The 24,727-nt window shown below is 40.4% G+C and overlaps 1 protein-coding gene across 3 annotated transcripts in view; it reads left to right on the top strand.

Annotated features, from left to right (window-relative positions):
• usp43a (ubiquitin specific peptidase 43a) overlaps nucleotides 1-24,727 on the top strand; it is a 264,050-nt gene that overhangs the window by 53,015 nt on the left and 186,308 nt on the right. The window lies entirely within an intron of this gene.

Here is a 24,727-nt window from a genome sequence, read left to right as displayed (position 1 = left end):
CAGACCTTATAATAATTATTGTGAAGGCCAAAAATGATATATAGCTTATGTTTATTGTTTATTTGTATGTATGCACAGTAGGGTTGTACGGTATACGGGTATTAGTATAGTACCGCGATACTAATGAATCATATTCGGTACTATACAGCCTCTAAAAAGTACCGGTCTTTGCCCCCTCCTCTGAAAATGACCGTCGTCACGTCGTGTCATTGCTGGTTTTACGAGCAGACGATGACAATGTAAACAAACGCCATTGGTGGATCTACACCCAACATCCACTGTAAAGATACCAAGTACAGGAACGTATGTAGTCAATACTACTATGATTACGTCAATATTTTTTGGCATCACATCTTCTCTCGTTTTTTTAAAATTTGTATTATGTTTATAAAATATGTCCCTGGACACATGAGGACTTTGAATATGACCAATGTATGATCCTGTAACGACTTGGTATCGGATTGATACCCAAATTTGTGGTATCATCCAAAACTAATGTAAAGCATCCAAACAACAGAAGAATAATACAAATTATTAACTTTTAACAGAAGTGTAGATAGAACATGTTAAAAGAGAAAGTAAGCAGATATTAACAGTAAATGAACAAGTAGATTAATGATTCATTTTCTACCGCTTGTCCTTAATAATTTTGACAAAATAATTGAATGGAAAATGACACAATATGTTACTGCATATGTCAGCAGAGTAAATTAGGAGCCTTTGTTTGTTTACTTACTAATAGTTGTCTTGTATGTTCACTATTTTATTTAAGGACAAACTCGCAATAAGAAACATATGTTTAATGTACACTAAGATTTTTTGTTAAAATAAAGCCAATAATGCAATTTTTTTGTGGTCCCCTTTATTTAGAAAAGTACCGAAAAGTATCAAAATAATTTTGGTACCGGTACCAAAATATTGGTATCCGGACAACACTAATGCACAGGTATGTCACATCAGGTGGTTGACACATGGATGAAGTTATCTAATTGGACATTTAACCCTTGTGTAATGTTCATATTGTTGTTACTCAGCCAGCGTTTGTGGGTCTGGTGGACCCGTTGCATTTTGTGGCTTTTAATGCCTCACAATCAAACACTTTTATGTTAAAATACTGAACAGATGTTTACCTTATCCCAATAAACATCTGTTCAGTTCAGAACGTTGCATGGAAAATTTCTCTGCCAGTTTCTGCATCCCACAGGGATTCTTCTTTGCAACATTGTTTGTCAACACTGTCTGCTCTCATTTTCTCGCACATTTGACCCTCTGATGTTCTGTGTACCTACACTCTGTCCTCTTCCTGTCTCGGCCTGCTGTGAGTGTGTGTGTGTGTGTGTGTGTGTGTGTGTGTGTGTGTGTGTGTGTGTGTGTGTGTGTGTGTGTGTGGACCCGGACATCTTATATGTAATAGAAATGAGTAAGGGGGGTGTATGGTGTGTGGTCATTAAATATGTATTCTGATATATGTTCTTCACAGAAAATGAGCCAAAGTCAGTGAGTCTCAGTTTGAAAAATTAATTAATTTTATCATTTTTCTTTTAATAAAAAATGAAAATGGGTCCCACAGACCCGGACACCACACAAGGGTTAAGCCAGCTGGCGGAAATTTATGATGATATTTATGAAATTATATTTTCTGTTGTTTCCGTCACATTGAATCATTGCTTTGTATTTGGCTTGCAAGAATAAAACTATAGTGGACTGATTCAATGAGGGAACGAGCCCCAGATGCGAGCACACTCAGTGGCCTTTTTATTGATAGCAGTCGCTACAATATTTATCTTTGTAGAAACATCCTGTTCATTGGAGAACAGTTCAATGTCACTTCATGAGGCCATTGCTGTAAAAAGTGTTACTCGGATACACTTTTGCAAACACGGAACTGCGTCTTTTTGTGCATCCTATCTCCTTCCCTGATAGCTTTGCTAACAGAGGCCATATGCCAAATCAACATCTTAAGGCTATGGCGCTCATTAAGCAGCTAAAGAATGCTATTATAAAGCCGGCTTTGCTGCACTGATGCGACCAGTCAGAGACTAGCTTTTCATAGTAGGGATCATCTCTGATTTTTTTTTTTTTTTTTTAATGCTGATCCTCCTTCCAAACAGATTTCATTGTATTACACAATAGTGTTATTGTCAGTGCAGTGCTGATAATCTGACTTTGTTGGGAGTCCCGATTTACACCCTCATGCTGGCTCAATGCTGACCTGCCAACATTGCCACCCAACCAGTGCACACTTTTTGTATCGGACAGTGATTTTACCACTTGGATACGTTTTTACGCTTCGCTGCTCTCCTGGGACATATTTTGTAGCAATTTTGACGGTTTACGGACCAGGATTATGCTCCTGTGTCGCTACACCAGCTCGCACCTCCCCCTGCAAACCCTTTCTCATAACGTCACGTGCACCTCCAAAAAAAAACCTAACCTCACGAGCGGTAAAGGTTGGGATTGGTCAGTTTACTAACAATTAGTTCCAGCTGCAATAACACTCCCAATCTGTATTCCGTCTTTCGCATGTGACGTAGGAAGTTAACAACCTAGATCGGGGGTCAGCAACCCGTGGCTCTAGAGCCGTATGTGGCTCTTTAGCGCCGCCCTAGTGGCTCCCTGGACCTCTTTCCGAGATGTGTGGAAATGGAAAAAGATGACGAAAAAAAAAAAAAATTTTTGTTATATTTTCTGTAGGAGAACAAACATGACACAAACCTTCCTAATTGTAAGAAAACCCACTGTTTATATTAAACATGCTTCACTGATGAGAGTATTTGGCAAGCACCGTTTTGACCTACTAATTTCAGCGATTCTTGAACTCATCGTAGTTTGTTTACATGTACAACTGCCACAGAAAGACGTGTTTTATGCCACTCCTTCTTTGTCTCATTTTGTCAACCAAACGTGTTATGCTGTGCGTGAATGCACAAAGGTGAGCTTTGTTGACGTTATTGACTTGTTGGAGTGCTAATCAGGCATATTTGGTCAGTGCATGACAGCAAGCTAATTGATGCTAACATGCTATTTAGGCTAGCTGTACGTTTGTAGGTATATTTAATCTAATTTAATGTCCTCTGTGTATTTAATTTATATTTTCATGTCTCATGACATATTATCTGTATGCAATATTGGCTGCATTTCTCATAGTTGTTTGTGTGCCATGTTGTTCCAGACCACAGCAAACGTTACCCAGCTTGGAAAGATTGTAATAAACCCATTAGAATAGGACAGCCTGCCGTTTCCTTTAACTTGGACACACAAATCTATACCTTTGGCCATTCTAAGCCAGTAATTTCCAGGAGTTATCTCATTCTGTGAGAAGCCTCCATTTTACTAATGATTTCCAATGTTGCAAAAATGTGTAGAATAAAAATTAAAATACAACATTTCTGTCAATGAAGATCTGCGTCAGCCTTCGATAGTAGGCTAATTTAGCTAATATAGACACTTACATCATGTGTTGCCTTCATTATAACACTTATATAAGGCTTTTAATTTTTTGCGGCGCCAGACCGATTTTTTTTTTCGTATTTTTGGTCAAATATCGCTCTTTCAACATTTTGGGTTGCCGACCCCTTACCTAGATTGTCGATGAGCATTGTTCACAGAGTTAACATCATCAGGATTGTCAAAAGTGCGTTTTTTATTGGCCTTCAGCACATTGTTTTATTAATCAATCAAACAAAACAACACACAGCAATACCATAATAATGCAATCCAATTCCAAAACCATACCCGACCCAGCAACATTCATAATAGCAATAAACAGAGCAATTGAGAGGAGACACAAACATGACACAGAACAATCTAAAAGTAGTGAAACAAAAATGAATATTATCAACAAAAGTATCAATATTAGTAACAATTTCAACATAGCAGTGATTAAAAAATCCCTCTTTGACATTATCATTACAGACATTAATAAAAAAAAAAAAAAAAAGAACAATAGTGTCACAGTGGCTTACACTTGCATTGCATCTCATAAACTTGACAACACATTGTGTCCAATATTTTCCACAAAGATATAATAAGTGATATTTTTGGTTCACTTAATAGTTAAAACAAATTTAAATAATGGATCCCATATTCCAATATATGACTCATTATTATCTAAACTAAATGCAGTTTTTTTTACTGATATCATCTCCATAGCTTGTGTATACCAGTCAGAATGTGTTGGACTATCAACATCTATCCATTTTTTTAATATTACCCTTTTTGTTATTATGCATTTTGAAAGAAATGCATTTTTACTCTTTGATGACACGTTACTAAATTGATGGAGATCCCCAAGAATACAAGTTCTGTCTGTCTTCAGCACATTGTTGAAATAAAACCAAACAAAAACAAAAAAAAGCCTTTTCACCAAATAAAATATAAGGGCGTGGAAGAACTATAAAGGATGTCAAAAAAAATTGGATTTTCGAATGAATCGCGATTCCTATTTGTAACAATTCTTAATCGATTCAAAACAATCAAAACATGTATTTATAATATATATATATATACATATTTTTATATATTTTTTTCAATCTATCCTGTCCAGCCACTCAAGCAAATCATATTGATCATGTAGATGCCCATATCTGCTGTACAGATTTGCTTTGCCTTATTTGTATTTGACTTTATTTAATGTTTGGGTAGAATTTGTCATGTCTGTGTTCATGTTTTTGTTTGGCCATGTGCTGTTTTGTTTTTTGGACACTTCCTTAGTTCCTGGTTTCACTTCCTGGTTTTGTTTGTCACCATAGCAACCATTAGTTTCACCTGTTCCACGTTTGGACTCACACACACCTGTCTCACGTTTTCACAGTCATGTCATGCACCTGTTCACAGTTAGTCACGCACCTGTTTTCACTTATCATGTCACTATATAGGCTTTTCTGTTTCTGTTGTTCGTCCTGGCGACATCACACATTCATGCCATGTTCACAGTTTCTTGTCACGTAAGTTTTTGTTTGTTTAATGTTCATAGTTCTCCGCCATTGTGCGCGCCTTTTGTTTTGTCATAGCCAAGTTTGTTACCTCCTCTGTGAGCGCCTTTTGTTTGTACCTTTTGTTTGAGTTTATAGTAATAATTAAACTATGTCAGTACCTGCTCCACGCCAAGCGCCACCAGTACCTGCTCCACGCCAAGCGCCACCAGTACCTGCTCCACGCCAAGCGCCACCAGTACCTGCTCCACGCCAAGCGCCACCAGTACCTGCTCCACGCCAAGCGCCACCAGTACCTGCTCCACGCCAAGCGCCACCAGTACCTGCTCCACGCCAAGCGCCACCAGTACCTGCTCCACGCCAAGCGCCACCAGTACCTGCTCCACGCCAAGCGCCGCCAGTCGCAGCTTCACGACGCCAAGCGCCGCCAGTCGCAGCTTCACGACGCCAAGCGCCGCCAGTCGCAGCTTCACGACGCCAAGCGCCGCCAGTCGCAGCTTCACGACGCCAAGCGCCGCCAGTCGCAGCTTCACGACGCCAAGCGCCGCCAGTCGCAGCTTCACGACGCCAAGCGCCGCCAGTCGCAGCTTCACGACGCCAAGCGCCGCCAGTCGCAGCTTCACGACGCCAAGCGCCGCCAGTCGCAGCTTCACGACGCCAAGTGCCGCCAGTCGCAGCTTCACGACGCCAAGTGCCGCCAGTCGCAGCTTCACCATGCCGCCAAGTGCCGCCCGTGGCTGCCCCACGCCGCCAAGTGCCGCCCGTGGCTGCCCCACGCCGCCAAGTGCCGCCCGTGGCTGCCCCACGCCGCCAAGTGCCGCCCGTGGCTGCCCCACGCCGCCAAGTGCCGCCCGTGGCTGCCCCACGCCGCCAAGTGCCGCCCGTGGCTGCCCCACGCCAAGACCAAAGCCAAGACCAAGAACCGCCAAGTGACCAAGACCCGCCAAGTGACCAAGACCAAGAACCGCCAAGTGACCAAGACCAAGAACCGCCAAGTGACCAAGACCAAGAACCGCCAAGTGACCAAGAACCGCCAAGTGACCAAGAACCGCCAAGTGACCAAGACCAAGACCCGCCAAGTGACCAAGACCAAGACCCGCCAAGTGACCCAAACCAAGACCAAGTCCAAGCACCGCCACACCAAGACCAAGTCCAAGACCAACTACGCCAAGACCAAGACCAACCACGCCAAGTCCAAGACCAAGACCCAGACCCTCGCCAAGACCAAGACCAAGACCCACGCCAAGACCAAGACCCTCGTCAAGACCCGCCACGCCAAGCTTCGCCGCCTGACGCACCACGCCAAGCTTCGCCGCCTGCCACGACAACGCGCCCACCTCCTCGTCGGCCAAGGATGTGGCCATTCCATGGGCGTCCGCCACGCCAGGTGCGCCGACCTCCTCGTCTGCCACGAATGTGGCCATTCCCAGGTCGCCCACCTCGTCAGGTTCAGCGGCGGTCTACCCGCCGTCGCCACCTGACTCTGCCCCGGTGGATTCGGGGACACCTGGTCTGGCGATCCACCGCCATGTCCCCCTCCCCCCCTCCCATGACTCTTGACCCTGTTTTTTGTTTTTGGACATCTGGGATCTGTCCGTAAGGGGGGGGTTCTGTCATGTCTGTGTTCATGTTTTTGTTTGGCCATGTGCTGTTTTGTTTTTTGGACACTTCCTTAGTTCCTGGTTTCACTTCCTGGTTTTGTTTGTCACCATAGCAACCATTAGTTTCACCTGTTCCACGTTTGGACTCACACACACCTGTCTCACGTTTTCACAGTCATGTCATGCACCTGTTCACAGTTAGTCACGCACCTGTTTTCACTTATCATGTCACTATATAGGCTTTTCTGTTTCTGTTGTTCGTCCTGGCGACATCACACATTCATGCCATGTTCACAGTTTCTTGTCACGTAAGTTTTTGTTTGTTTAATGTTCATAGTTCTCCGCCATTGTGCGCGCCTTTTGTTTTGTCATAGCCAAGTTTGTTACCTCCTCTGTGAGCGCCTTTTGTTTGTACCTTTTGTTTGAGTTTATAGTAATAATTAAACTATGTCTTTACCTGCACGCCACGTCCGTTCCAATTTTTTTGCACCACGGGAGAGCAAACCACGCCATAGACAAAGTCGTGACAGAATTACATTGAACAAAACCAGTTTTCTTTTAAGTAATATATACATTTATCACAACGGTTTATCTATTTTATGGAAGAATGTAGTTAATCATAGAAAGTTATTAAAAAGTACTGATTTTGAATCGAGAATCGTTTTGAATTGAGAATTGATTATGAATTGAATCGTTACCCCCAAGAATCGAATCAAATTGTGTGGTGCCCAAAGATTCACAGCCCTACAGAGCCATTTGTGGTCTACAGGCCCATATTTTATTTCCTCTACTTAACTTTATATTTCAGATGGCTAATAGTCAAATTTATTAAGGCAATTTTGAATCTCACGAGAAAGAACACTAACTACGATAAGGGTGCCAACACAAAAATTACAGCACAAAAACACACATTGAGCAACAAAAAGAGCAACTTCCTTTAAGCAAGTCTAAGTGTATATTGTACAATATATAATTTGTACATTACATGTTACCACAGCTGATGGGCACCATAGTTGCTGGAAGAAGTAGCTGACAAATTTAATTACGTGGTTCAAAGATGATTCTCAAGTGGATACAGTACTTTGTTTGGCCCAGCCCCACCGCACCTATACTCCCAGCGGCCCCCAGGTAAATTAAGTTTGAGACCCCTGCCAAAAAGACTTGGCCTTTGGGGAAACGCGTGTTAATTAAACAAAACAATCCCTGAATGTTCTGCGTTCTCGCGTTGTATTGAGCAAATCAGAGTTGTGTCTCGCTGAAGGTCTGCATAGTTTTAGCTCAACTACTCACAGATTACATCATTTTGTTTGTCTTTAGATTACAAGCTCGCAGAGCCGTGTATAGAGCGAGTTTGGCCTACCCGGTTTCAGGCGACCTCCTCAATGATTGGTCCAAAAGCACCTCAGTGACTTATGCTGCACTGCACTTCCTCACCGGACAGTTCTTTTATATGACAAGTTTTTTGCCGTGTAAACATGTCGTGCTGTGTGCTGTTTAAGGTCTCACACAGTGTTTTTCAACCGTTTTTGAGCCAAGGCACATTTTTTTTATTGAAAAAATCCGGAGGCACACCACCAGCAGAAATCATTAAAAAATGAAACTCAGTAGACAGTAAAAAGTTGTTGTCGCAATTGTTGGATATGACTTTAAACCATAACCAAGCATGCATCAATATAGCTCTTGTCTCAAAGTAGGTGTACTGTCACCACCTGTCACATCACGCCGTGACTTATTTTGAGTTTTTTGGTGTTTTACTTCTTGTCTTGCGCTCCTATTTTGGTGGCTGTTCCTGTTTTCCTGCAAAAATAGGACTCAGATGCAGAGTAGGGAACAAACCGGCAGGCTTTTATTTTGAAAGCTACCTTTCACCTCCTGAGTCAGGGTAATACAGCATAGGCTTTAATCTGACAACTCGGCGAAAAAGGTTCCACAAAAAAGGAACAACCGAAAATCACTCCGAAAGGAGGAAACAAAAAATATCAATAGTCACAGGATATAATCTATGAAATGTATCAATAACAAAAGACGCTCCAAACGGAGGGAGAAACAATGGCTACAAAACGTCTTCACTGATTCTTATCTAGAAAAATAGATTTAAAAAATGTCACTCAAAAAATTGAGGAAAAAGGAGAACTGTAAGAAAAAACTGAGACTCACCACTTCGGCTGCAAAACTATATAACCAAAAATCCTTCTGCTTAGGAGGAGAAAAAGAAACTCAAAATGCCAACAAGGGAATTCAGGATCAGGATAATCAAAAGCGAGACGAGACAAGGCTTGGTCATGAAGCTAGAAAGGCACGAAACAACGAGACGTTCTGGCACTGAACAAAGGGAGGCGTGGGCTTATAAGACACATGGGGTTAATGGGGAACAGGTGGAAACAATCAGGGATCAGGGATGACGTCAGACTAATGACACAAAAGGAAGGGCAAGTGACCTGAAACGAGTGGAGAGTTACTTTTCAAACTAAAACATGAAATTCACAAGACAGAAAAAACCAAGACAAGACATCCTTCACCGCGGTGTGACATTTTGTTGGTATTTTCCTGTTGCAGTTTCATGTCTTTCTTTGAGCGCTATTCCCTGCACCTGCTTTGTTTTAGCAATCAAGACTATTTAAGTTGTTGCTATCTTTTTTGGGTGGACATTGTTGATTGTCATGTCATGTACGGATGTACTTTGTGGACACTGTCTCTGCTCCACACGCTGTAAGTCTTTGCTGTCGTCCAGCATTCAGTTTTTGTTTACTTTGTAGCCAGTTCAGTTTTAGTTTTGTTCTGCATAGCCATCTCTAAGCTTCAATGCCTTTTTTAGGGGCACTCACCTTTTGTTTATTTTTGGTTTAAGCATTAGACACGTTTTTACCTGCACCCTGCCTCCCGCTGTCGCCTGCATATTGTGATCACGACAAACCATCGTCGTCTCACACGACATGTTCCTGACATCTACAAAGCAATTAGCTACCGGCTTCCACCTACTGATATGGTATGATATGACATGGTTACTCTGCCGAGCTCTAGACAGTACCGACACTCAACAATGGCACATTATTTGCAGATTATAATTACTGGTTTGCAAAAAATATTTTTAACCCAAATAGGTGAAATTACATAATCTCCCACAGCACACCAGACTGTATCTCACGGCACACTAGTGGTTGAAATAAATTGGTCTAACAAACGACCCGTTTACATGAATCTTCTGAAGACCTATTTTTACGAGTGTAAAGACAAGATTTTGGATGACTATTGGACCAGAAGCCGCACATGGCTGCAGAATTGAAAACTGAACAAAGCAGCAGTAGTGACACCGTTCTCTCTACGCGAGTGGTTCATAAACATAGACGTTGATTTCAGTTGTAGAAGGTTATCTAATCTTGCCAAGGAACGTTTTAGCAGGTGGGACCTTAAACGCTGGCTCTTCTTAAGACTGTGAGTAAAAACTTAATTGGAATCCCTATTATATTATAACTTATACATTTAAATTGATCGATTCACACACTGATTTTTTAGACTCACCGAGTGCCTGTTCGTTTGTTTTGCAATTCACAAGTCGAATTGTTAGTCCAAAGCTGATGAGTTTTTTGGCAAAATCAAGGTGTGTATGTTTTTGGTCGCAATAAAAGCATGTTTTATTGTAAGTTTATGAGCTGGAGTATGTTATGTGTCGACAAGGGGGAAGGAGATGGCACGACAACAGAGGATCAAGCTCAACGGGTTTTATTGAGCACTTGATGATTACGTGGGGTGTGTATGCTACTGTGTGTGTGAATGGAATATTATGTGTGGAAATTAACCGTATGTAAATACCGGAGGGTTTGTTGGAGTGCGTGTTGGATGTGGTAGAGATCAAGTCCAGAGGGGAAGAGGCATAGCGGTCCGTGGTCCGAGCGGGGTCGTGGGGCCGGAGAGAGGCGTCCAGAAGTCCAAGCGTGGGGTTGAGGATCGGGGAAGGCAATCAAGGTCCAGGGGAAATAGCAGCAGCAGAAGCGCACAGCAAAAGCTGAAACACGGAGGCTGTAGGGGACAAGAGACAACAAGGACAATCAGGACGAGGCACGAGGCACGAGGGAGACAAGCAAAACGAGAAAGAGCAGGAGGGAAGTCAGAGACGCGAAGCTTACTGTACACAGGGCTACTTTCCGACGAGGAGAAGTCAGCGGCGAGGCTCTTTATCCTGTCGCCCTTCATTAGTCCCAGGTGCGTTGATTGCAGCCAACGCGGGGACGTGTCTAGTGGCGCTCTCAGTGGAGCTTCTAGGTGCTCCCGCAGAAGAGGGAAAAGCGGACTGCGCGTGCGCAGTAACAGAGTATGTGTGTAGAACTATATTTAGACATATTATTTTGGTTGATTTCGTCACAAAAACTAACGTCCGAAAGACTGCAATTACATGCTTACGGGCCCAGCCGTCATTGGTAGCAAAGATGGCGCCTCTGGTTGAGTTGACTATACTCTCTCTATACACAGCTCTGGCTGTCACTAAATCAACAGCGCCTCTGCTGGTGACATCCCAGTAGTACACTCCATTTTGTCTTATTTGCATCAAGACACGATATATTCAACATTTAATTACGCACAATCAACATAATTCTTAACATGTTTTTGTGTGTGTTGTGCAAGGTGATTATCTTCATCAATAACTGGGGAGAGGTAATATCACATGCAGTATACAGTACAGGCCAAAAGTTTGAACACACCTTCTTTTCATTTAATGCGTTTTCTTTATTTTCATGACTATTTACATTGTAGATTGTCACTGAAGGCATCAAAACTATGAATGAACACATGTGGAGTTATGCACTTAACAAAAAAAAATGGAAATAACCGAAAACATGTTTTATATTCTAGTTTCTTCAAAATAGCCACCCTTCGCTCTGATTACTGTTTTGCACACTCTTGGCATTCTTTCGATGAGCTTCAACCACACCTGTGAAGTGAAAACCATTTCGGGTGACTATCTCTTGAAGCTCGAGAGAATGCCAAGAGTGTGCGAAAAAGTAATCAGAGCAAAGGGTGGCTATTTTGAAGAAACTAGAATATAAAACATGTTTTCAGTTATTTCTCCTCCTTTTGTTAAGTACATACAGTAACTCCACGTGTTCATTCATAGTTTTGATACCTTCAATGACAATCTACAATGTAAATAGTCATGCAAATAAAGAAAACGCATTGAATGAGAAGGTGTTTCCAAACTTTTGGCCTACATTGTACGTATATGTAAATTTTGCCAACTTGTGCACACCCAAGTGCAGTATATCTTGGGCTTGATATGGTTGTTTTCGGTCCCAGTCACCCTGGTTATAACGGATAGAGGGAACGATTGCATTGTTTATACTACATGGACCGTTCACACTTATGGTTTTACATATTGGCATACATTCTTTTGTTTTTTGTGAGTAAGCCATTCTAGCCAACAATAGACCATGCAAATTGGAATCTGAATCTCCAGACTGTAAGGCAAATGTGGTAACCACAATGTCATGCTCTAAACACAAAGAATTATCAGTGCGACACTATAGTTTCTTTAGAATATGAACTGGTGGGTGAAGTTCCATGGCAGTAAAGAACAGAGGGAGAGTGTTATTTTTGAGAGAGGAAGGCAGAAAATGGTCTTAGCAGAGTTTTGCCTTTCAGCCCCTTCTGGAAAACAGGTGTTGAGGCTGATAGAGGTCATCAGATAGACCTGACAAAAGACTGTACGTCTGTCAACACTCCTCTTGTCTTGTCACACACACGATTGGTGCCTTGCCCTACAGTGTCTTTTCACTTTGGCCCATTACATGTGGGATGATCTGATTGTATGAATTCTGTGCAGTATCTCATAAAAGTGAGTACAAACCTCACATTTCAGTACTCCTTTTATTAAATTACTGGATTCCTTTTTGGGTATGGAATTCACAAAATATTTAGAGGTTGTTTATGGATTTTCTCAGGTAACAACTGGACTAGTTCGTCTTAGGAGACATGTCTCATCTCATCCGAACAGGCTTCATAAGTTCTTGCTCATAGACTTTAGACTGGTCAGATCTAGTCTGGATCTAGTTTTCACAATATTTATACTACATCTGACCAATCCTAGATTTAGACTAGGTTTACACTGCAGGCCAAAGTAGGCCAAATCAGATTTATTTGAAACCAATTTTTTTTTCCCTTCAGCCTGTTTATATTGCAAGATAAGATTTTTTATCAGACTCCAGTGTAAACGCGCACAGCCCCCAATGTTGCCCCGATGTGGCCTTGACGTCACTTGCATATGTAGTTCGATAAAGTGAAAACAAAGGAAGTTGACAGGGAGGAAGTTGCTGCTACTTCAAAATAAAAATAAAAATCGCAACACCTTAAAAAAATGTTGTTTTAATCTTCTAATGGCTATTAAGTAGAGGAGACATGGACATCAATGTGGATCTACAGGAGCTTTATTTTTCAACTCACATGTACGCAAATGCGCCACAGCGTCAATTCCAATCCTTCAACAATCGCTAGTTCTTCAAAATCTAAATATGTATCAAATATGCACCGAAAATTTGGTCGTCTTAAATAGACTTTGCTCTCAGAAACCAGATGTTGTGAGGAAATATCCACTTCCGCTGGCGACTGCATCTTTCCCAGCGCACACAAATGGCACAGCTCTCCCAAAGCTGACGAAAAAATCCCATTCAGGTCGCATTGCATTCAGACTGAAATCACATTTTAAAAGATCAGATTCCAATCGGATTCAGGACTACCTCCTGATGTGGCCTGAATCTGATGCCAAAAGATCAGATTTGAAGCACTTTGGAGCGTTTAGACTGGTAAAAAAATCTGATCTGTGTCACTTGAGGGCAAAAAATCTGATTTGGTGTGCAGTGTAAACGGGGCCTTGGATTGGTCAGATCTAGTCAAATCTTCTAAGACAATCTGAGTAGTCCAGTTGAAAGCCCTGAGAATATTTACAGGTTCTTATTGGACACCTTGCATTCCTCTACCTTCGGCTTGAGGATGTTTTTACAAGTGCTCAATTGGGTTCAGGTGTGGAGCAGACAAACTTTGCCAGTCCATCACCTTCACCTTCAGCTTCCTCAGCGAGGCCCTTGGAGGTGTGTCTGGGCTCAGTAGCATGTTGGAAATCTGCCAGGCGGCCTAGTTTCCCAAGGACAGGGATCATGCACTGCGTCACAGTGTCACAGTACATGTTGGAATTCATGTTTCTCTCAGTGAACCACCGCTCCCCAGTTCTGGCTGCACTTCTCCAGTCCCAGACCATATCGCTGCCACCACCATGCTTGACTGTAGACAAGACACACTTTTCTTATGGTACATTTAGGCATGGGCGGTATTGTCTAAAATATATATATTGCGATATAAATTGTAGCCTCCTGGGATAACGATATGGATCACAATATATTATTTGATATTTAAATGATAATAGAACCATTTAAAAACAAGTTACAAAGTCTCATAATTTGGCTGCTGACATATGCGATAACATATGGCGTCATTTCCGGTTGTATTGATCTGGCAAAACTATTATTAGTTTATTTGATGATATGCTTACTTTACTTTACATTAGTTTTGATCGATGCAACACATCTGAGTATCGATCCAATAACAAGGAGTTACAGGGGCAGTACTTAAAATGTCCAAGATCATTGAATGATTCAATGTTTCAACACAATTATAATCAGACAAAAACAGAATGATGGTGCAACAATAACAATTAAATATTCAAACTCTTTCCTTATTTATTTATAATGCATGCAATATTTTGAGCAAAATAAAGTCAATCACACAAAATAACTAAACATCAGCCTAAAACTATCGGCTCTAGTATCCTGAGTTTGTAAACAATAACAAAAGATGTTATGATTATGAAAAAATATTGATCTAATCACTGTAGTATTGACCGTATACTTATACTGTACTTGGTATCTTTACTGTCGATGTTTGTATCTATCCGCTTACCTTTGTTTACATACAAGAGCTTTTTTTGTTTCCTGGTGTTTAGTGTAGCATGTTTAGCAATTTAATTTCCTGCTATCTATAAGAAATGCAGTTTATTTGCCGCTATGGAGGTGAAGATCGCCTGTTTATTGCTCATTTCTTAACCCATGCTGCTTGATTACACACTGGTATAGAAGTTACTTAGGATTCCATTAAAAATATGTTCAATTTTATTGATTTCCGTTCATGCAAAGATGGAGTTTGGTAATGTCTTTGTTGTAAGACAAATGTTTTGCACTTTTCCTTTATCCAGGTTATTGTCATTATGCCACTATGGTTTCTGTTATTTTATTATGTTATTCTGTGCTGAAAAGTCTTTATTCCAAAAGAGAGTTTATATTTTGGTGTTTATTTAGTATTATTGTTGTTTAACTGCCTGTTATTTAATTAGTTTGCAGTGTTTGTTCCTCTCAGTTTGTACATGGTACCACAACTTTGCAAGTTAAAAGAAATGTTAAAATATTAAAAAGCAAGACAGAAGGCATGTTTGGTTTGTGTTTATTATAATAAACAAACTGAGCATTTTTTCTCTGCCTATTTTTTTGGTGGAACGTTTTACATTAGGTTGAGATGTAGTGTTGATGTAGCAAGCTCCTTTTTTCACTGTAACTTGTAGTGTAGCTTGCTATAATTCTTGGGAGATAGCTGCACCTGTAGCTTAGCTACATTTAATCGAGAGTAACTCATAGCCTTGCTTACTACTAGAGATGTCTGATAATATCGGACTGCCGATATTATCAGCCAATAAATGCTTTAAAATGTAATATCGGAACTTATCGGTATCGGTTTCAAAAAGTTACATTTATGACTTTTTAAAACGCCGCTGTGTACACGGACGTAGGGAGAAGTACAGAGCGCCAATAAACCTTAAAGGCACTGCCTTTGCGTGCCGGCCCAATCACATAATATCTACGGCTTTTCACACACAAGTGAATGCAATGCATACTTGGTCAACAGCCATACAGGTCACACTGAGGGTGTCGTATAAACAACTTTAACACTGTTACAAATATGCGCCACACTGTGAACCCACACCAAACAAAAATGACAAACACATTTCGGGAGAACATCCGCACCGTAACACAACATAAACACAACAGAACAAATACCCAAAACCCCTTGCAGCACTAACTATTCCGGGATGCTACAATATACACCCCCCGCTACCCCCCACCCCAAGCTGCTGTTTTGAGGCATGTTGAAAAAAATAATGCACTTTGTGACTTCAATAATAAATATGGCAGTGCCATGTTGGCATTTTTTTCCATAACTTGAGTTGATTTATTTTGGAAAACCTTGTTACATTGTTTAATGCATCAAGCGGAGCATCACAACAAAATTAGGCATAATAATGTGTTAATTCCACGACTGTATATATCGGTATCGGTTGATATCGGAATCGGTAATTAAGAGTTGGACAATATCGGATACCGGCAAAAAAGCCATTATCGGACATCTCCACTTACTACATTTTCCAAGTAGCTTGCCCATCACTGCGCTCAACTTTAGATACATTACATCCGTCTACTCCGAAATAAAATCAGTTTGTATCGTCGCAAGGCAAAAAAAACGCCCAGTTGCGTTGAATCGGTGCAAAAGTGTTAATCCATGGGTGACCAGTCTGGGTTGTACGCGTCCTTACAACTGAAGCATGAGAGTGGCTGTGCCAGCAACCTGAGGGTTCCTTGTTCGATCCCCACTTACTACCAACCTCGTCACGTCCGTTGTGTCCTTGAGCAAGACACTTCACCCTTGCTCCTGATGGGTCGTGGTTAGGGCCTTGCACGGCAGCTCCAGCCATCAGTGTGTGAATGTGTGTGTGAATGGGTGAATGTGGAAATAGTGTCAATAGTGAGTACCTTGGAGGTAGAAAAGCGCTATACAAGTATAACCCATTTACCATTAAGCATGCTGGGTTCGGCTTTCAAGCATGAATGTGATGAGCGGTTTAGTTGATAGATGGTGATGGAACTATTGATTTATTTGAAGTCATGCTACGACCACTGTATTGGGATTCATTACAAAGCCCTTGTCTTATGCTGTAAAGTGGTCTAAGATTGATCTGTGTTAAGTTTTGGCTTAGAGCTGAGACGAAGCACACAATGACCGTGGAGTGCTGCACTTATTACACCTGCTGCATTTACAGTGTCACCCGTTTTGCAGCTTCGCCCAAGCAATATTACGCAACGAACACAAAGGCAGCTCAGTAATGTTAATCCGCCTTCCAACGGGCCCTTGCTAAACCTGCTTGGTTTCACTCCCATGCTTCGCTTGGCACCACTTATCCAGCATTCTTTAGCCTGCTGAAAGGAGACATCCACGGCCACGGTTTTGTGCACACTTTTTGCGATGGGTAATTCTAAAAACTTGATACAACCAATTGTTGAAAAGATCAAATTCTTCTTCTTTTTTTTTTTAATCAAACCAGTCAGACAGGCATGTTTAGGACCGCTTGGCCTGTCAGGTGGAGGTGTGTGCTCGACTGTCAGTCTAGTTAAAGAATTGCACCACTGTGCACCCTGAGGCTCAGCAGATCTGGAAACAGGCAGAATGAATTTTGGCAGAAAGAGTTGTGAGAAAAGAACCCTTGCTTCTGTTTGAGAACGGTACAGTGTGCTTCTCCACTTTGAGAGAGTAGTTCCATTCCGCCTGAGGTCCAGTCCGTGTCAGCTGAGACCATCCATCTCAACCCGCTGACAGACGGGCAGCACCGCGTCCAGCGGTTTACCAATGCCGCACCATTATTCATGCATTATTCCTGTTAAATGTCGATAGCGGTTTGGCCTTTTACAACGCAGGGGGGTTAGCTGTGGCGTCATGCAGAAGGGATAATAATTCTCTCTGCCCCCGCAGCCAACTGCAGAGACTTTAAAATCGGGTCAGTGAAAAGCGCCGTACAGCGGGCCCTGGTATCGACATGGAGAGGAATAGTGTGTTTGAAAGCTCTCCACGAGAGTTTGGCCCGTGTCAGTAAAGCTGGAGGAGGGGAAGGCGAGAGGGCAAATCTCGCGGAATGAGACAAGTCAGCTGACAGGCAGCAGTGTTGCATGGTGGCAGGGAAGTGGCTAATAGGTTTGAGCCATAAACACATTCATGCACTCCTGTGATTTTCATGCGAGATTTTAATATACTTTTTTAATAGATGTACTTAAAAAATACTGGTTGTCTTATGTTCGGACTCTCGAGATTAACACATGCTCACTAAAAGGTGGCACCAGACGATTTGTTCTCCCAATAGGGTCGAGCTTTTCTTCCTGTCACTCACACACGCACGCACGCACGCACACACACACACACACACACACACACACACACACACACACACACACACACACACACACACACACACACACACACACACACACACACACACACACACACACACACACACACACACACACACACACACCAGTGACCTGGAGAGAAGCAGATGGACCGTCTGGGGAAAAAAAAAAGTGTCTCAAAGGTTACGCAACTTAGTAAACAAAGGAGGAGGTATGATGCTGATTTTAAGACAATGGTAATCAATGAAGCAGTCATCAAAAAGTGCCAGGAAGCTAAGGAATATGATTATTGAAATAAGAATCCAGAAAAGATTAATTTATTTTTTTTTGTCCTAAAATAGTTTTGTATGCAAGTCAATTATGGTAAATGGTAAATGGGTTATATGGCTTTTCTACCTTCAAGGTACCGTATTTTCCGTACTGGATTATAAGGCGCACCTTCAATGAATGGCATATTTCAAAACTATGTTCATATATAAGGCGCACCGGATTATAAGGCGCACCTATGCATCCATTAGATGGAGCTGCGCTAAAGGGAATGTCAACAAAACAGTCAGATAGGTCAGTCAAACTTTATTAATAGATTACAAACCAGCGTTCTGACAACTCTGATCACTCCCAAAATGAATAAACAGCTGTTTTATTATTTTCCCCGAGGTAAAGTCAGTGACGTGGTGTTTTGTTTATCTTTTAAAGGCCTACTGAAATTATTTTTTTTTATTTAAACGGGGATAGCAGATCTATTCTATGTGTCATACTTGATCATTTCGCGATATTGCCATATTTTTGCTGAAAGGATTTAGTATAGAACACCCCTGCTTTACAGCCTCAAAGCGTATTTAAGGGAAAATAATTGATATAAATGTAAATTATATAAATTATTTTTCTGCTTGCCATAACTGTCATTCTTTATTTCTAATAAAAGCGCATCATCAGCATTTAAAGTGCGCTTTTAACATGTGTGCATTAATACACATGTAAAACAAAAACCTCTCCGCTACTCTGATATGCACTTTATTGCAGCAGCCCTGTGGAAAGTTCCAGGAACTCCATGTGGTCCGGATTTTATGAATTTAAACGTAACTTTAAATTCAATGTAATATCTTCTTTTAACAAACACAATGATTCAGTTTCAAATCAAGACATTTAGTTTAAACCATTATTAGTGTTTATTTTTATTGTATTTATTTATTTTTACTCTAGGGCCCTACAAAAACATGTTGTTGGTCTATATAAGTAAAGCACAGTAAATATACCAAATATGTATATTTATTTAAATAACCCAGATTGGGTAATGATCAATTAATTAAATATTGATATTTTTTTTCAGTATTCGTTTTTAGATGGCGAAAACACAAGGAAATACATTTTTCAAAAAATATATTGTTGTGTATTTTTGGTCCTCAATGTCTGCACGTAATAATAACACACTTGGTGACTTTCCTCCATGTAACACCCTTCCTAGAACTTTGTTTGTGGAGAATAATGCAAATGTGCTCTTTGCTTTGATGTCCCATAAGTAAATAGTAAGTAAGTAAGTAAATGTTATTTATAAAGCGCTTTTCACAGATAAAATCACAAAGCGCTGTACAAAACATAGGTGAAGTAAAACAATAATTCAATTAAAACAACAGGGGCAACATCATAAAAAGGATACACATTGGATTAAAAATGATAGTTAAAAGGTGCATTAACTAAAAGCTTTACTAAAAAGATAAGTTTTCAAATGTTTCTTAAAAGTTTCAACACAGTCAAGATCACAGAGGGACTGGTGCAAATTGTTCCAGAGTCTGGGAGATATAGCCTGGAATGCCAGGTCTCCACAGGTTTTAAAACAAGTTTTTGGGATCTTTAGAAGACCCTGGCCTGAAGACCGGAGGCTGCACCCTGAGGAGTAGAACCATAGCAAGTCAGTGATGTACTGAGGGGCCCCACCATTCAACGCATCCCCGTGTGATCTGATTGATCTGATCTGTCATACGTCAAGAGCCACGAGGAGATTTTGTAACCTGTAACCTGTCTTGGCAACACTAAATTGGCCCTAGTGTGTGAATGTGAGTGTGAATGTTGTCTGTCTATCTGTGTTGGCCCTGCGATGAGGTGGCGACTTGTCCAGGGTGTACCCCGCCTTCCGCCCGATTGTAGCTGAGATAGGCTCCAGCGCCCCCCGCGACCCCGAAGGGAATAAGCGGTAGAAAATGGATGGATGGATGGAACCTGTCTTGGAAGGTTTTATTACCAGTATTGATACAGTATACCAACAGACATGTTGCGAAAATCGTTTTAAGTAAGAATCGTGTTGATATGAAAATCGGTTCTGAATGGAATTGTCACCCCAAGAATTGGAATCGAATCGAATCGTGAGATGTTGTAAGATTCACATCCCGAGTCCTGCATGTTGCCAGAGAAGGAAATACAAACAATTTGACTGAAAGCTTTTAAATGTTGTACCAACAACCAAGTTGTCTGCAGAAAAATGACAGGGAAGAAAGTGACTGAGATGTACCCCTTTAAGTGAGTGTAACACTTATGGAGGGTGAAGATCTTGCAAAGATGGTTTGTTTTTAACATGCAGTGGTGTGCCGTCAGGGCCAGCAAGGCCTTCTCTGCTGGCCTAACATAATCAGAAATCATGATCATAATTAAAGATAAAAGTAACTTTTTAATTTACTTTTCCTTAATATCTAAAAGTATTCATATTCTCTTCATGTCATATTATGCTCCTTCCAGCGCTGTTGTTTTTAGGTTACAGTTTGTATCCAATTCCGAATTTTTGTACATATTGTTTTTCAAATCACCTGACATGTATACTGTGTATATGTACATAATTTATAAAAATTTTTAACGTACTTTTTAATATAAATGTTACAGGTTATATATCTTTTATTATTGAATGTATCAAATGTGATGAATATTTAATGGCCCACGATGGAAACAAGCCTTTTGACTTTTTGTGCCATCCATTTGCCTTTTTAAAGCATTACATGGATTCAATTCTTTAAGATGTCAATAAACTTCTCAATCAATCAATCAAAAAAGATATCTTATGTTGCCATGCTGTACCAAATCTGCCCAGGGCCTTCAGAATCAACATAGCGGGCGTCTATGAACTGTAAGTGAACAGGCACATACAGTTGATAGATAATTGCGATAGCCAATCAGATCACGAGATGTTGTCAGTAAGGCCTTCTAGATGGCATCACGTTGAACGTGACATTTACGCGTCCTGTGATTGGATATTCACTGGTTTGAGCAGAACCACACCGTTAGCGGATGAATTTGAGAACACATACAGTTGATAGACAGTTGGGATAGCCAATCAGACCACAATTTATTTACAGTAGCCTATCTAGGTAGCCTGACGTTAACGAGACTGTGATTGGTCACTCATTTGTCACTCCAAAGTGAGTATCTAATCACAATTCGAACTTTACTAAAAGCAGGAAGTGTTGCGCCGTAGCCATACCGGGCTAGCAGTGAAATCACAGATACTCACTTTTTTAACTCATAAAGAAGGAGAACAAAACATTGATGAGGTGGCAGATATTTATTTGCAAGGCCATTATCAAGAAGGATATTTAAAGAGAAACTACATCTTGTGAGACGACATCGGCCAACCTCGGAAGCTAGCTCAGCTGTCTCGACAAAGAAATGGGGAAATGTCCGCCACTTGAATCAACCGACTAGGAGGGGTACCACTGGCTTATACGGCGTTGAATGGGTTCTACAAATTGTGAGGTCAAATATTTTATTTATTTATTTTTTCAAGTTTAATATGTTTTTTGCAATTTTTCATTTTGACAGTACCACATAAGATATATTTTAATTGCTGATGCGGGTTTATTGATTTTTAAATGCGCCAGAATAAAACCCGCTTTGTACACTTTTGAGGTGATTCAATGTGCAGTAGTACGTAAATGTGTTTCTGTGTAGTATTTCTCCAGCAATGGTCATGTGGTGACATCAAAGGTTGTGAGTTCAAACCCCGGCCGAGTCATACCAAAGACTATAAAAATGGGACCCATTACCTCCCTGCTTGGCACTCAGCATCAAGGGCTGGAATTGGGGGTTAAATCACCAAAAATGATTCCCGGGCGCAGCCACCGCTGCTGCTCACTGCTCCCCTCACCTCCCAGGGGGTGATCAAGGGTGATCGGTCAAATGCAGAGGATAATTTCGCCACACCTAGTTAGGGCTGCAACAACTAATCGATTAAATCGATTAAAATTAGGAATGTCCGATAATGGCTTTTTGCCAATATCAGATATTCCGATATTTTCCAACTCTTAATTACCGATACCGATATCAACCGATACCGATATCAACCGATACCAATATATACAGTCGTGGAATTAACACATTATTATGCCTAATTTGGACAACCAGGTATGGTGAAGATAAGGTCCTTTTTAAAAAAAGTAATGAAATAAAATAAGATAAATAATTAAAAAACATTTTCTTGAATAAAAAAAGAAAGTAAAACAATATAAAAACAGTTACATAGAAAGTAGTAATTAATTAAAATGAGTAAAATTAACTGTTAAAGGTTAGTACTATTAGTGGACCAGCAGCAAGCACAATCATGTGTGCTTACGGACTGTATTCCTTGCAGACTGTATTGTTATATATTGATATATTTATTTAAATCTAACAATTTGTATGTTTTAACTGTTCCTCATGTACGGACTGAATTTGGCAAAAGAGCTTTTGGCATTGCTGCCCCTATGGCATGGAATGAATTGCAGACGAAACTGAAACTTACAGAACTACTTCCATTTGGAGCCTTCCGTTCTGTCCTGAGGGACAAACAGCGAGAGACGTTTGCACAGTGCCTGTGTTTTTAAAGATGTAAATCTCTGTTGTTTTACAGTTCTCTTATGTATTTTAAAATGTATGTCTTAATGTATTTATTTTGAAACTGCTCTGTGACATGTGCTGTTGACCTCTTGGCCAGGTCACCCTTGTGAAAGAGATCTTGATCTCAATGGGTTTTCTTATCTGGTTAAATAAAGGTTCTATATAATGTAGGAACCAGAATATTAATAACAGAAAGAAACAACCCTTTTGTGTGAATGAGTGTAAATGGGGGAAGGAGATTTTTTGGGTTAGTGTACAATTGTAAGAGTATCTTGTGTTTTTTATGTTGATTTAATAAATAAATAAATAAATAAATAAATAAACTATACCGATAATAAAAAAAATGTTACCGATAATTTCCGATATTACATTTTAAAGCATTTAAATTAATTAATTAATTAAAATCGATGATAAAAATAGTTGGCGATTAATTTAGTCATCGATTCGTTGGATCTATGCTATGCGTATGCGCAGAGGCAACTTTTTATTTTATTTTTATTTTTATTTATTTTTAATTTTTTTTTATAAACCTTTATTTATAAACTGCAACATTTACAAACAGCTGAGAAACAATAATCAAAATAGTATGGTGCCAGTATGCTGTTTTTTTCCAATAAAATACTGGAAAGGATAGAAATGTAGTTTGTCTCTTTTATCCGATTATTGATCGATTAATCAAAGTAATAATCGAAAGATTAATCAATTATCAAATTAGTTGTAACTGAAATCATTGTAACTGAGCTACTGTGTTGAACAATTTCCCTTGTGGATCATTAAAGTTTGTCTAAGTCTAAGTCTAAGTCTAAGTATTGTTAGTTGCAGCCCTACACGTAGTGTGTGTGTGACAATCATTGGTACTTTAACTTAACATCAATTATGGTATTTTGAGAGGGAATCATTGACGTTGGACATCACTGAAGGCCTAGGTGGGAAACGCACGGCCCGCCACCGTTAACATGGATAAACCTCAATGTGCATGTTTTGTATAGAAGGTTACCCACATCTGACCTTTGTTGTAGAACTGAGACGTGCTAATACAGTATGTGGTTGACACTCAAGTAAACTCGGCTTGAACCAAGTATAACTCATAAATCAATGCAAATATAATAACTGACAAACAAATCTGTTGTTGGTCACCGAAGCATAGAAGGGAAGACCCACCCGCTGCCAATGAAATGCCAACACTGAGGTGAGTATGAAAAATTAAACATGTCCTCTCTGTTGAAAATAGACAGGGAGAGAACAGCCAGTAATTACATTTTGAGTACTGCTGATGCCATTTGTTTATTATTAGCTGTGGTGATAACCTAAAAACAACAACAACAAAGTGCCGGTACCCTTTAAATGTCGCCCTTAAACCGTTTATAAGACAGATTGTACTGGCGGGGCCCCTGATGTCCTTTTTGTGGTTTCCCCCTGCAGACGTAAATGTAATTACATCTTAGGCCAATTAACACCAGCAACTGATTATGTCGGTTCCTGAAGTGAAAAAACATGGCATAATAGATAACAATTTTACAGCATTTAAGGCTCAAACGAGGTTTGGAGCACCGCTGTCTGGTGCAGTAGGCAATGATCGACACCATTTCTGCTTTTTCACGTCTCCCTGGGTTTCTGCTAAATGAACAAGATGATATCCCTGCGAGGAGTTGTTGTTTAACCTCAGAAATGGTTTTTGGAAGTTAATTAGGTTTGACTAATTCCCCTCCCAGCAAATTATTAATAAAAGAGAGCACTTAATGCCAACACTCTGCAGGTGCAATACAGCGGTACCTTGTTTTTTTTAGTTAGAAAAAGGTCTTAAAAAGGTCGGACAAAGACCGTACAAAAACCGGAGCAACTTTTCGCATAAGAACTTAGAACTACTGTCCTGAATCCAGACAGTGATCCAGATCTGCTCCAAAATGTAGTCACTTGTTCCTTATCCCATTTCACAAGAAGAGCCACAAGAAGGCCACCCTAATATTTTTCTACAATTTCTTTCTTAAATTTAATAGTGTTTTTCAATGATACTCGTCCAAACGGACTCAATGTTTGGTCGTACGAAAACCGTGAGAACATTTTGCCGAAA

This window comes from Entelurus aequoreus, linkage group LG18 (assembly GCF_033978785.1).
Source record: "Entelurus aequoreus isolate RoL-2023_Sb linkage group LG18, RoL_Eaeq_v1.1, whole genome shotgun sequence".
Lineage (NCBI taxonomy): Eukaryota > Metazoa > Chordata > Actinopteri > Syngnathiformes > Syngnathidae > Entelurus > Entelurus aequoreus.
Note: the sequence above shows the minus strand (reverse complement) of the source record. Positions and strands in the feature narration are given on the sequence as shown.